Genomic DNA, 14,567 nt, shown 5'->3' with positions numbered 1-14,567 from the left:
GATCTTTTTGGATTGTTACCTATAAAATTGTTTCTTTATCCTCACATATGTGACTCCATAGGTACAGTATTCGACATACGCATATTTTAATATTTCCATACAACAGGGGAGCCTATTGTTAATGGAGGAGTTAGAGAGGATAAGCCATTTTATATCTATTGCCAACTATTCCTCCAATGTTCATCTCCACCCTACTCCGTCTTGTTCTCTCCTCTCTACTGTAACAATACTTCCTCCTTCTTCTTCCTTCCCTTTCTACATCTGAACTTCACTTTCTTTACCCTATTTAACTCATTCTTTCTCCATCTCCTTTTTCTCCATCAAACTCTACTTCCTCCTTTACTTCATCCACCTTTTTGTACTCCTCTCTCCCTCCCACTTATTTTTCTAATTCCTTGTCTCTCAACTTTCAAACTTTTTGCCTACCTTAATCTCTAATTCTCTCTTTTGCGTCCTCCTTTTCTCTTTCCCTACTCTTTTCCTACTTCTGTATCTACCTTCTCTAATTTCTCCCTTCCTCCCTCCTTCTCTTTCTCTCCCTCATTTTCTCCCTCTGACCCTTCTACTATTTCTTTCTACCTCTTTCCTTTCCTAACTGTCATATTTCCCTCCCTCCCTTTCCTTTCACTCTCGTCCCTCTCCTTTTTCGATTCCAACCCGCTCCGTCTCTGGTGAGCTCATACATGCAAACATAGTTGCCAATAGTCCAGAATCTCTAGGGACTCTCCCTAATTTTCAGAGACACTCCCAGGAAAATCTGTCCTGGTCCCATGAGTGGAATGTGAAGGCAGATTGTTATTATTTTAAAATTCCTCTTGTAGAACAGACCTTGTTACTAGTACTAACACTAGAAGGGAACCTGCTGACATTTGAGAGCACAAATCAATCAATTCTTTGCCAAGTGCGCTGCTTGCAGGTTTTTATGTAGAATATTCTGATCTCATCACAGTTTGTGATTTCCTATTTTAACAGAACGATTTGGATTGTGAAACTGTGATGTTTGGAGAGATTCTAAGTAAATTCCTGTTATTTGTTTAAAGTCATGTTCACATTTGTGTCATGGCTTCTATTTACTGACTGCTTTTTTTCAGCCATTGCCTATAGTGATGAGGTTCCCAAACATCCCACCATCCCCTGGGTATATCTAAACTGGGCAACTCTGTATGTAATCTGAGACATATGGTGGCAGTGGAAAGAGGGAACTGAGCCTATGCAATCACCTCAGTTGGTGGACATACACATTATTATATACACTGCCTGTCCAAAAAAAAAGGCGCCACCAAAAAAAAGCCTTTAGCTTTGATTACGGCACGCATTTGATGTGGCATTGTTTCGATAAGCTTCTGCAATGTCACAAGATTTATTTCCATCCAGTGTTGCATAAATTTTTCACCAAGATCTTGCATTGATGATGGTAGAGTCTGACTGCTGCGCAAAGCCTTCTCCAGCACATCCCAAAGATTCTCAATGGGGTTAAGGTCTGGACTCTGTGGTGGCCAATCCATGTGTGAAAACGATGTCTCATGCTCCCTGAACCACTCTTTCACAATTTGAGCCAGATGAATCCTGGCATTGTCATTTTGGAATATGCCTGTGCCATGAGGGAAGAAAACAATCCATTGATGGAATAACCTGGTCATTCAGTATGTTCAGGTGGTCGCTGACCTCATTCTTGGAGCACATACTGTTGCTGAACCTAGACCTGACCAACACCCCAAATCATAGCACTGCCCCCACAGGCTGGTACAGTAGGCACTAGGCATGATGGGTGCATCACTTCATCTGCCTCTCTTCTTACCCTGATGCGCCCATCACTCTGGAACAGGGTAAATCTGGACTCATCAGACCACATGACCTTCTTCCATTGCTCCAGAGTCCAATCTTTATGCTCCCTAGCAAATTGAAGCCTTTTTTCTGGTTTGCCTCACTGATTAGCGGGTTTCTTACGACTACACAGCTGTTCAGTCCCAATCCTTTGAGTTCCCTTCGCATTGTGCCTGTGGAAATGCTCTTACTTTCACTATTAAACATAGCCCTGAGTTCTACTGTTGTTTTTCTTCGATTTGATTTCACCAAACGTTTAAGTGATCGCCAATCACGATCATTCAGGATTTTTTCCCCACCACATTTCTTCCTCAAATACGATGGGTCCTCACTATCCTTCCAGTTTTTAATAATGCGTTGGACAGTTCTTAACCCAATTTTAGTCATTTCTGCAATCTCCTTAGATGTTTTCTCTGCTTGATGCATGCCAATGATTTGACCCTTCTCAAACAGACTAACATCTTTTACACGACCACGAGATGTGTCTTTCGATATGGTTGTTTAAGAAATGGGAACCAACTCATTGCACCAGTTGGGGTTAAATAACTTATTGCCATCTGAAAGACAATCGCCCATGCAGTAATTATCCAATAGGTGGCTCATAACTATTTGCTTAGTTAAATCCAGGTGGCGACTTTTTTTTGGGACAGGCAGTGTAGATTAAAGAGGACCTTTCACCGCTCCTGACATGTGTGTTTTAATAGCTTTATGCATTGCCCGTGTAATAACAATTCTGTAGCATCTATTCTTATGGCTCTGTGATGTACCATTCCTTTATAATTTCTACTAGAAGTGATTAATTAATTGCTATTAGCCTTCAGTAAGGGTACAGAGGGGCGGTAACCAGTTGGGGGTGTACCTGCACAGACTCTATCCAATCAATGATGCCATTTTCCAACTGTGCAGGGACACCCCCCCAACAGGTTACCTCCCCTCTGTACCCTTACTGAAGGCTAACAGCAATTAATTCATAACTTTTAGTAGAAATAATAAAGGAATGGTACAACATACAGACATAAGAATAGATGCTCCAGAATTGTTATTACATGGGGAATGCATGAAGCTATTAAAACGCACATGTCAGGAGCAGTGACAGGTCCTCTTTAAACACCAGGGGGAGCAATATAATAAAGTCAATAGAATATCTCACAGCTGGAGAATTTTGTAACACAAAGTTAATGTTCATGCTGATTTATATTTAAAAAACAAACAAAAAACATTTAATCGTTGCACAACCCTTTTACGGACTCCGATTTCTCATGAAACAACTTTATACCACCTATAGTGATGAGCGGCAGGTGCCATATTCGATTTCGACGAAATTCGCGAATATTCGATAGAATATTCGTTTCATATTCGTCGAAACCGAATATTCGTCATTATTCTAGTTATCGCGATTATTATGCGATTTAAATAATCGCGTATTCCGATTTTAACTTAAGGCTACTTCCCTATTGGTTTGATATCTAGAATTAGCGAAGATGACGAAAAAAAAATTGAATAGTTAAATACTTGATTATTATAATGATTCTATTTATAAAAAAAAAAAGCAAAGTAATATAATCTATGCGAATTAAACACAGCTGTCTCTATAATCAACTTTCCTATTTGATTGCTAGAATTAGCAAAGTTGACGAATATGGAGCTAAAACGAAGATGGAGAATACTTTGTTATCTTTGTTTTGAGGAATATGACGAATACATTTGTCATATTCGCTAATTCTACCAAGCCAACCATAGTAAACCAGTTCCAAGTTGAAATAGCAATGCGATTAATTCAAGTTATAATAATCGAATTGCGATTTCAACTTAGCACTGCTATATTCCATATTTGTTAATTCTAGCCTAATATGTAATATAGCAGTGCTAAGTTGAAATCGCAATTCGATTATTATAACTTGAATTAATTGAATTGCGATTTCAACGTAATTCTCAAATCCGACAGTACATTCTAGTATGGAGACGTTCCCATGGTGATGGGGATGCTCCATGAGCACGGAAGTCGTCAGAAGCGGCAATGGGCACTGACTGGAGCAGCCAGGAATCCTAAGGACAGGTAAGAACTACTTTTGGGAAGTGGGAAAGAAAAAAATATAACAATAAAAAAAAAAAAGAATATTCGAAATATCGAATTTATAGCACTATATTCGCGAATATTCGCGAATTAGCGAAGTGCCGATATTCGCTAAAAAAAAAATCGATATTTGAATATTCGCGCTCAACACTAACCACCTATTGGTTTGCTTACTTTGCAACACAATTTTGCAAAGCAGGTACAGTAACAGGAGCTTTGCAGGTTGCTTCCTCTCCTCTCTGTCTGTGGACAGGAACTCCATTACTTGGCAGGGAGCAGGACCATCCCACTCCTAACAGCCCTGTTCCTGCCAAACTTTGTTAGTCATTCCTTGCTGGCAACTACGGACAGAAGTAAACAATAAAACACATAATACTTAACACCAATAACAAATACATAATATATAACACCAGAAATCGGCACCGAAACTTCACAGCTTCTTCCATTGTGTAGTGGACAGAGCTGGTAACTACAGTGCTACTCCTATTCATTTCAATGGGATCTGCTCTGCCGCTACCAGCTCTGTCTACTGCACGATGGATGGAGCTGTGTAGTTCTGGCACTGATTTCTGGTGCCGATGTTGCAAGGTGACGGCTGGGTGCAGGGTAACAGACCCCTGAACATTTGATATGTATGGCCTATCCTGGAGTAAGTCCATCAATATCAAAACCCTGGAATACCCTTTTAAGGCCACCACTTATGACATTTAGGCCACATATGCAAACATAAGTGTGAAACATTTGCACTTTGAACTGAGACCTACCGTATATACAGATGGTCGGCCAAGGATCCTTTTTTAAGTGTACTGACTCTTAAAGAGTTTTACATTCTCACAAGAGTATTGAACACTTTGGTATCAATTTAATGATGCTTTATAAAACTGTGAATATTGTGTATACTGGTTACTATAAGAGATTAAGTACTATACACATGTGTTTGGCCCAATGAGAACTTTTGGGTGGTTATATATATGTGCACTTGCCTACTGGTCAATATGGTCAGTCTGTGAAAAAGGCCCAATTTCCTCCCAAAACATAGTTTACACACTTGTATGAATAAGCAGATCTTGTGATGTTTAGGTCTATTTCTACACCTTTTTGTCATCAGTTAATTGGTTTTTCACATTGTGCTTCTAGTTTATTCTTCAGGAGAACTGTATTCGATGACTCGTTGCTTTGAGTTAAAACAAAGCTTAATTTCTACTGTGTATTTTCTCGCTCTCTTGACAATTGATTGTGGAACCATTTGCATATCTTTGGTTTCCGTCTTGGAGAATTGAAACTTTACTTCCCAATTTACCGAGAGGCTTGGGATGTGATGGAGCTTATATTAGCATTTTACCATGTAAATTACTGTCACACTTAAGGCTGCCGATTGGGATTTATGTTTGGGGGAAAAAAAAAAGTAATTATGTGATAATTCCCAACAAATACATTTCCATACATTTTCTTCAAATTTTCCTGGAGGAATAATAATGGCTGAAGGCGATTTAAAGAGCTCTAGAAACAAGTCGGAATTTGTTAGGGTAAACTCTGCCGGAGGCTTACATATTGTCCGCTTTGATGCACAATAAAAATGTGCATGCTTTAATTGGGCCCCCAAGCTCTCATGTTGGGGGCCACAGGTCCTTGTATTTGCTTCATAGGTGACCAACCCCTGTGCAAGGGGTACTTGTAGCCATATTGGTTGTCATCCATTTCTCTAAAAAACTGATATAAGTTACAAGCATTTTTATTTTTCTAAAGTGATAGAAGACAATGGAGGTTCTTTATAAAAAAAATTATGCCAGTTTACAGGTGTGGAAAAGTCACTCAGTTCCATTTTGCTAGAATATTTGTGACATTCTTCCCTTATACACCAGACACTCCACTTTCCTAAAAAGTGGGCAGGATGGGGTAGGGCATAGACAGGACCTATGCAACTTGACACATTTTATCAACAGTGTGCCAGAAAACTAATGTACATTGCAACAGAAATCTATATAGATAATCATCCTGATTTTTGGACTTTTTTAACGGTCAACCACAGCTTGATGTACCTCATACTCACCTGCTCTTCACTACTTCATTCCAGCTCCCTTCAGCGGTTTTCTACTACCCGCCCCGTAAGCTTCCGGGTGGATAGGTTCATGTGCACTGCAGCACCAATGACTGGCTTTAGCTGAGACCAATCATGTGACTTTGTCCATCCGAACAGGAGACCACTGAAGGGAGCCAGAACGGAGCAGTAAGGAGCAGGTGGGTATGATTTTTTCAACACTTAAAACAGGCCAGGTTTGACATTCAAAAAAGTCCAAATAGCTGGTCAACCCTTTAACTTTCCCATAATGTCCTATCGCGGGAGAGTCTGGAACATACTGTACATAAACATTCAAAGGCTGGATGACATATCTAGTGTATAGCAAACCATAGGTATGGATCCTGCATTACCATATGTATGATAACTCAATACTTAAATAACTGCAATCATCTTTTATTCTTCCATCTAGGCAAATGAAACATGTGGACAATGAACAAAAGCTGAACTCAGCATTAGCTCAGTAGATCAATTAAACAAAGTAAACTGCAAGTGGATCTGCTTCATCTGAGCGAACGTTAGCCTTACGTAACTATTGACATATAAAATATTCATTTTCTAAACTTTTTGCCTCCATTATTATCAAACTCACTTTCCCGGACCTGCGCATCTCGTTAATATCACATTTTCTTATTAGAAATATCATCCGGCAGATATTTTGGCCCCAAATCCGTCATGTAGAGCGCTAAAGCAACAATGGCTGCCAATTTTGATCTACAAATCTTAGGAAATGAATACCATGTCTTGGTACACCTTAGAATAAAGAAGGCAATGTTCTAGCAGCTGAGGTCTTATCACAATCCCCCCTCAACATTGAAAATATGTTTTATTGAACCCTTCTTTAAATAGAGATACGTATATATAATTATACCCCAGAAGTCAGGGATCGTGCAGGTTACCATTCAAGTACGTCAGATATGTTTTGTGTGTTGAACTATAATTGGGGTGTAATCCATTAAATGGTGGTAAAAGAGAAGAGAGCACATACTACACTAATTGTATATACTTAATCGACTGCCGCTCTGCTATTATCCTGCATGACACTTACTCTGCTATTAAACTGCTGCTCCCTACCATTTAGGTTACCTCAATCAAATCTCTCAGCGATAAGTCATTTTCATGAAGGTTCAACTGCAATCATCTCATTGAAATTTGCAATTATTGTGCAAACTTGGGAAATTACCACTCAGGGAAGTTTCCTTGGGAGAATTAAAAAAATGAATTAAATAAATTCTACAAGAGTATGATAAAACATAGCAAAGAATCATTTCTCACCTCCACTGATCCCCCACCATTGCCGTTCTATTCTGATTTGCACTAATTGTCCTAGCTTGACATGACAGAAATGGTACCAAAGGCTCAATCATTGGATTAGGCGGTAAACCACCCCAGCCAGTAATTGGCTGAGTAGCCTTTCCATTGTGTTAAGCTGGGACAGGAAGTGCAGAGAAGTGGTGACAAGAAAAGCAGCATCCGGGGGTCGGTGGAGGTGAGTAATGATTCTTTTTAACTTGTTATTTTTTTTAAAACCCCTTTAATGGAATTGGTCACTTTCTGCCTTAAACTGGTGGGACTGACATAGAAAACCCGAAATTCCAGTGTATAAGCAGTAGACACCTGTGGGCTCATGTCCGTAGCTGTCAAGGTGGTTCTCCAGCTGCATTCTCCTGTGTGTGTGCATTGAAAGTGTTAAGTGCATGTGAAGATGCATTCAGCAGAATCTCTGATATCTGCGCTGACTGCTTTAGGAAGAAGATACAGAAGACGCAGCCAAAGAAGAGGTCTCAATCATCATGATTGCCATTGACATGGCAGCTGCAGCCATCCACACTAAATCCATGGCCAGCAGAGGGCCTGGAACCCGGGTGTCACAGTAAGAAATAAGAGGGGTAGTGCACCAGTTTATAACATGTTCGAGATTTTGTCAGAATGTGGCCAACCACTTTAAGCATTAAAGGGCTTGAATAGGGTTAGAAAAACATGGCGTGTTTCTTTAAAAACAGTGCCTCCACAGGTTGTGTATGGCTTAGCAGCTCAGACCTATTCACTTTAGTAGAGCTGAGCTGCAGTACGAAATACAACCCATGGTGCTGTTTCTAGAAAAAACCAACATGTTTTTCTAATGGACACATTTTTTATATCATTTTCTAGAAAATTATTTTGAGTTGTCTCAGTCTGCCAACATGTAATCTGTAGGAATCTATTCTTGTGACCCCCAACATTCAAAAATGTCAAGGCTCCTTACACAGTTCTTGGTAATATGGGCAATTCATCAAAATTGGCTGAAGGAAATGGAGGAGTAACCAATCATATTCCTTTTAGGACGTATGAAAAATAAGAGCTGGTTGCTATGGGCATGGAATAGTAGTAAAATAGTAAAAATAGACAAAAACAGACAAGAACAATGAGCGATATTATAAGGTAATCACACAGTCACTGACTTCAGAAACATAAGTCAATCATGATTACCCGGATATTGAACACAAATGGAAACAGAACAGACAGGGATTTATTGCTGAAAAATATGTCAGCAACAAATGGGAATTTATCCGAATAGATAATAAAAAAATAGATCATGCAAATATTTGATTATTTAAAGATCATTCTATAATATTTTACATGACCCCAGGGAAATGTATGAAGATCATAATTGGGATACGGATCTGAAATATTGTGGAATGAATGAGGCCTAACATACAAGTACAGGATGCTAAGATTAATGAAATAGAGAATGGTTCTACAACATCCCAAGTTGTATTATGCATTAAAGGGATATTCCCATTTTTAAAAAGGAAAGGATATGCCATTACATTATGATAGTTGGAAGACTGACTTCTGGGACCCCAACCTTCATGCCAATGAGGGTGTCCCATGCTAAGTTTTCCATGCACAGTAGTATTCCCAGCCATCCCCATTCACTGAATGGGGCTGAATGCAGTTCCCTGCAGGATCGGAAGACCAAGGAGCAGCACTGCAGGGAAAAACAGTGAAGATGCTGCAGCACTACGCCATCGCTGCGGCCCCTTAATTCTGAGGCCTGGGGGGGTCAAGAGGCGGGGCCCTGACCAATCATAAAGTAATAGCATATCTTTTTTTTTTTTTAACAGTTTTTATTAAGTTTTCTATTTTAGAAAAATGAACACAAACAAAAGAAAGGAAAAGGAAAGGACAAAGAACATTTCGTCATCATCTATGCCTGTTTTTGACAAGTCTAAGACATATTAATCAACTACGGTATTCCAGAGTCATACAGACAGGTCATCAAATCAGTGTCGTACTTTCGGTATAAGTGAGATTAACACAATAGCATACTGTATTTTTTACTTTATAAGACGCACATTTTACCCCCCAAAAGTGGGGGGGAAATGTCTGTGCATCTTATAAAACGAATACTAGTGAGCGCTTCCATTATGGAAGCGCCCACTAGTATGTATTAGGAGAGGGGAGCGAAGCACCGCAAGCGCAGGTAATACTTACCCTCCCTGGTCTGCGCCGCGGCTCCTCTTCAGTTGTCGCGCTCCCATCTTCCCGGACTGCGCTGCACTGTCCTGACCCCGTACAGCATCAGGACGTAGTGCGCGCAGGCCGGGAAGATGGGAGTGCGACAGCTGAAGAGGAGCTGCGATGCAGGACAGGTAAGATGATTTTTTATTTTAGTCTGATCTGAGGTCTGATGGGCTATTCTGAGGAATGGGGGTACTGATGGGCTATTCTGAGGTCTGGGGGTACTGATGGGCTCATATGAGGTCTGGGGGTACTGATGGGCTAATCTGAGGCCTGGGCAGTACTGATGGGCTAATCTGAGGTCTGGGGGTACTGATGGGCTGATCTGAGGTCTGGGGGTACTGATGGGCTGATCTGAGGTCTGGGGGTTCTGATGGGCTGATCTGAGGTCTGGGGTACTGATGGGCTAATCTGAGGTCTGGGGTACTGATGGGCTAATCTGAGGTCTGGGGGTACTGATGGGCTGATCTGAGGTCTGGGGGTTCTGATGGGCTGATCTGAGGTCTGGGGTACTGATGGGCTAATCTGAGGTCTGGGGGTACTGATGGGCTAATCTGAGGTCTGGGGGTTCTGATGGGCTAATCTGAGGTCTGGGGGTACTGGGGCTAATCTGAGGTCTGGGGGGGGGTACTGATGGGCTAATCTGAGGCCTGATGGGGGTCTTATGGGCTAATCTGAGGTCTGATAAGGGTCTGATGGGATAATCTGAGGTATTATAAGGCTCTGAGTGGGCTGATATGATGTCTGATGACATTTTTGTTTTTCCTATTTTCCTACTCTAAAATCTGGGGTGCGTCTTATCATCGGGGGCATCTTATAAAGCGAAAAATACGGTATATCAATTAGTTAATCACCAATAGGTCAAATTCTGCTACAATCACTGTAACTGGGATACTCTATTATTATTATTATTATTATATAAATACCACGCAAAAAAGATTAAATTTACTCCCCATAGATTAAAAATATAATGTTTATTCAAAAGACACAAATCAAAACAACAAATCATAATAATATAAATTCCATAATAATGGTTAGCATATGGTGGAAATATCCAATTAGAAGCGCCACCTGAAATGAATTAGTGCACCTAATGGTAATAGGTCAATGGAAAAGTGCTAGGCAGAGAGTGAGATATAGTAAACATACCATACACTGAATTGGGTATAACAGAGAGATCCACCCTCTGAAAATATATCAGTGTACTGAAAAAAAGCAACACTCTCTTACGCCATATACCAAGACGAAATAAGTCTTAGGTATGTGACTGCCCTCACCGGCGTCCGACTCAGGGAAGGGCGGAAGCGGATATGATGTATCTGATTCGTCATGCGCCGCAGGGAGCCATCATTCGCTGTACGCATCATATGACCCTAAGACAGGTCCTCCATAGGACACTTCACTCTTTAAAAACTGACCTTTTAGCCCCATTTAAACCACTCCTCCTGAAGAAGCAGAACGGCGAAACGTACGTCGAGGAGGCAGCGTCCACTTTTCCTGTCACTATCTGGTATGATTATCTTCTTTTATTTCAGTAGTCTTTCCAGACATCTTATTATTATTTGGTCTTGTTATATGGCGTAAGAGAGTGTTGTTTTTTTTTAGTACACTGATATATTTTCAGAGGGTGGATCTCTCTGTTATACCCAATTCAGTGTATGGTATGTTTACTATATCTCACTCTCTGCCTAGCACTTTTCCATTGACCTATTACCATTAGGTGCACTAATTCAGGTCAGGTGGCGCTTCTAATTGGATTTTTCCACCATATGCTAACCATTATTATGGAATTTATATGATTATGATTTGTTGATTTGATTTGTGTCTTTTGAATAAACATTATATTTTTAATCTATGGGAAGTAAATTGACTCTATTTTGCGTGGTATTGGTATATCAATTAGTGTTGAGCGCGAATATTTGAATAGCAAATTTTTATCTCAAATATCAGCACTTCGAGAATTCGCGAATATTTAAAATATATATTGCTATATATTCACAATGATGAATATTCGTCATTTTTTTCCATCTGAACACATGATTCTTCCCTGCTTCTTGCTCTTGGGCCAATTACTCATTGGCCCACAGGCAAGAAGCAGGGAGGAATCATGTGTTCAGAAGGAAAAAATGACGAATATTCTAAAACCTAATATATAGCACTATATTCTATAGTGCTATATATTCATTTTTGACCCACGCCTGTATTGAACGCAGAATATTTGCATATTACGCGATCATTACCTTGCCGATTTTCGCGTAAAAATAAAAATAAAATGTAGAATATATAACGAATATACGAATTCGCGAATATATGACGAATATTCTACAAAATATTCACAAAATATCACAAATTCAAATATGACCCCTGCCGCTCATCACTAATATCAATGTCTGACCTTGACAAGTCCATGGTGTTATGAACCCATGCAGTTCGCCTGTGAACAGCGAGTTATTCCCTGTGAAATTTACACATTGCATGGGCGTTAAATACATACTATTGTGTCACTCATAAACAAGAAGAAAACAAGCAACAACAGCAAGAAAGAAAAATGCTCGGGTTTATCTGGGCTCCCCCCGTTCCCAGCCTCAGATCAGATCAGCAGAACTGGCTCTTCACCCGTCAACACCTGCTCTTGGTACCAGGTACTGTAGTCACAGAAAAGCACTCCAGTATAGCCTTACGTACATGTAATGGTAGTATGTTAATAAAGCTTTCCCACACCTGGAAGAAGTGTTTTACTCTTTTGGCTTTTTGGTGTGAGGCCTCAAACCAGTCCATACGCATAATGTAGGAGAGTTTCTTCAGGAATCGTTTGAAAGGGGGAATTGTAGGTTTTAGCCATACTTGCAAGATTGCCTTGGTGCCTGCCGCTGCCACAAAATTTAACAATTTTCAGCACCCTGGGATACAATTATATTTATCTGTGTCCAGATAACCGAATAATGCCCAAAGAGGGTCAGGAGGGGTGAAATTAGTCAAATGATCCTGTTCCAGAACTCTCTGATCTTTGGACAGTCCCACAAGCAGTGATATAGTCCCACTTCCAGGGCCCCACACTTGTGTGTAGAATCATAAATGCCCATTTTAAATCCCCTCCTCGGAGTCAAATAGGATCTATGGAAAATTTGTAAGACCACCTCTACATAACGTGCTACGGGTAAGTGCTTATGAGAGAGTTCAAGTGCTCTAAGTATCACAGATGGGGTAGCCTGTGGCACCTAAGTCTTCCACTTTGTCATAGAGACTGTGGACGTAGTGTAATCAAAAGGTATACTTAGAAACCTATAATTAACCAAAATTTGTTTCTTCCATTCACTAGGGCTCGAATACCATTTCTTCAAGTACGGACTCCACTCAGTATCAGGCATAGAGGAGATAGCCTTAGTAATGTAGCTCTGTGCCTGCAAATACGGGAGAAAAGGGAAAAACTAAGTTTAGGTATTCTTTCTGTAGTTCGTGGATTGCTTTAGCCGATTTAGTTTGCGCATCTATAAGTTTACCTATGTTAGTGATGCCTTGCGCTTGCCAATGGGTAAAGATTCGGTGTGAGGACCCATTCTGAAAAGAGGGGTTCAATACCAATGTTAATTGTGTCGAGAATGATGGGTGCATTTTACACAGAATCCTTGACTTGCACCATGCTCGCCACTTCGTCATAAGAAGTGGGTTGTCTTTCACTATTTGGGGGAGATTGTCATGTGAGGTGTGTAATAGATTTGGCAATGCTATATGTGGTGTAAAGGATTGGTCTATGGACACTGAGGTGTATCGCGATGAGGAGTGTAGCAAATCCCGCACCACTCTCATCAGGGCTGCGATATTGTACAGTTTAATATCAGAGAAGTTTAGGCCCCTGTTAATTTGGGCTGTTGCAATATGTGGCAGGCTATCCTGGGGTGTCTCCTAGTCCAGATAAAATTCCTATATAGGTAGTTTATTCGTTTTTCATCCTTGGGTCCAGGGTAACATTTGAAGCTTGTATAATAATTTAGGAAATTCAGTCATTTTAAGAAGATTTATTCTTCCCATATAGAATAGTGAGAAGTGTTTCCAGACTGTGAGAGTAGACTCTAGGCAGGAAATATAGGGTCTCACACTGTAGTTACGGTATATAATTGAGATGTTTTTTTTTTAGGGATGGAGATCCCCAAGTACGTTATGGCCCTTTCCTTCCATGCAAATGGAAAAGCCCTAGTCCAGATTGGTTGTCGGGGCCCACTCAAAAGTAATGCCTCCGTTTTGTCCAAATTGATGGTGTATCCCAATAAGGAGCCAACATCCTGGAGTTCAGCTAGTAGCTTCCCAAGCGAGTCCTTAGGTTCAGAAATCATCAGCAGGACATCGTCTGCAAACACTGCTGCTCTCATTTCACTGTTACCTATCGTCACCCCACGAAAACTATGAGGGGTGTGAAGGCGGAACAAGAGTGGGTCCAAGGATAGATTGAATAGTATCAGAGATAGAGGGCATCCCTGCCTCGTGCACCTAAAGAGATCTTCCCATTAATGGTTAACATGGTTGTTACTTCGGTATACATGTTGGTTATATACTTTCTAAACCCTGTTCCAAAACCACGGAAAGCTAAGGTTGTGTGTAGAAAAGGCCAAGACACTGTGTCGAATAACTTTTCAGCATCCAAGCCCAGAAGAAGCACCTGGGGCTGTATGGGATTCTGGGCTGCGATTGTTGCATACGTTGTTAACTGCATGTCTTCCCTGTGTAAAACCCATTTGAGTGGAGTGGATCAAGGCTGGGCGGAACATTTGCATTCTATTAGCAATAATTTTAGCTAGGAATTTATAATCCTGATTCATTAAAGTAATGGGCCTATAGGATTGCGGTAGGTCATGATTTTTGTTTGGCTTAGGGAGCACAATCACCCTTGACTCCGTGAACCGGTCTACTTCCATGCCCTCCCTATATATCTGGGTGTACAGAGTTGCCAAAGTAGGAATGATCTCTGGTAACAGTATTTTGTAATATTCTGCCGTTAGGCCAACAGGGCCTGGTGTTTTACATCATATGATTCAGAAATAGCTTGTTTCACCTACTTCTCTGTGACATCTGCATCTAAGTACGCTCTCTGTT

This window comes from Bufo bufo, chromosome 7, assembly GCF_905171765.1.
Source record: "Bufo bufo chromosome 7, aBufBuf1.1, whole genome shotgun sequence".
NCBI classification, from domain to species: Eukaryota; Metazoa; Chordata; class Amphibia; order Anura; family Bufonidae; genus Bufo; species Bufo bufo.
Note: the sequence above shows the minus strand (reverse complement) of the source record.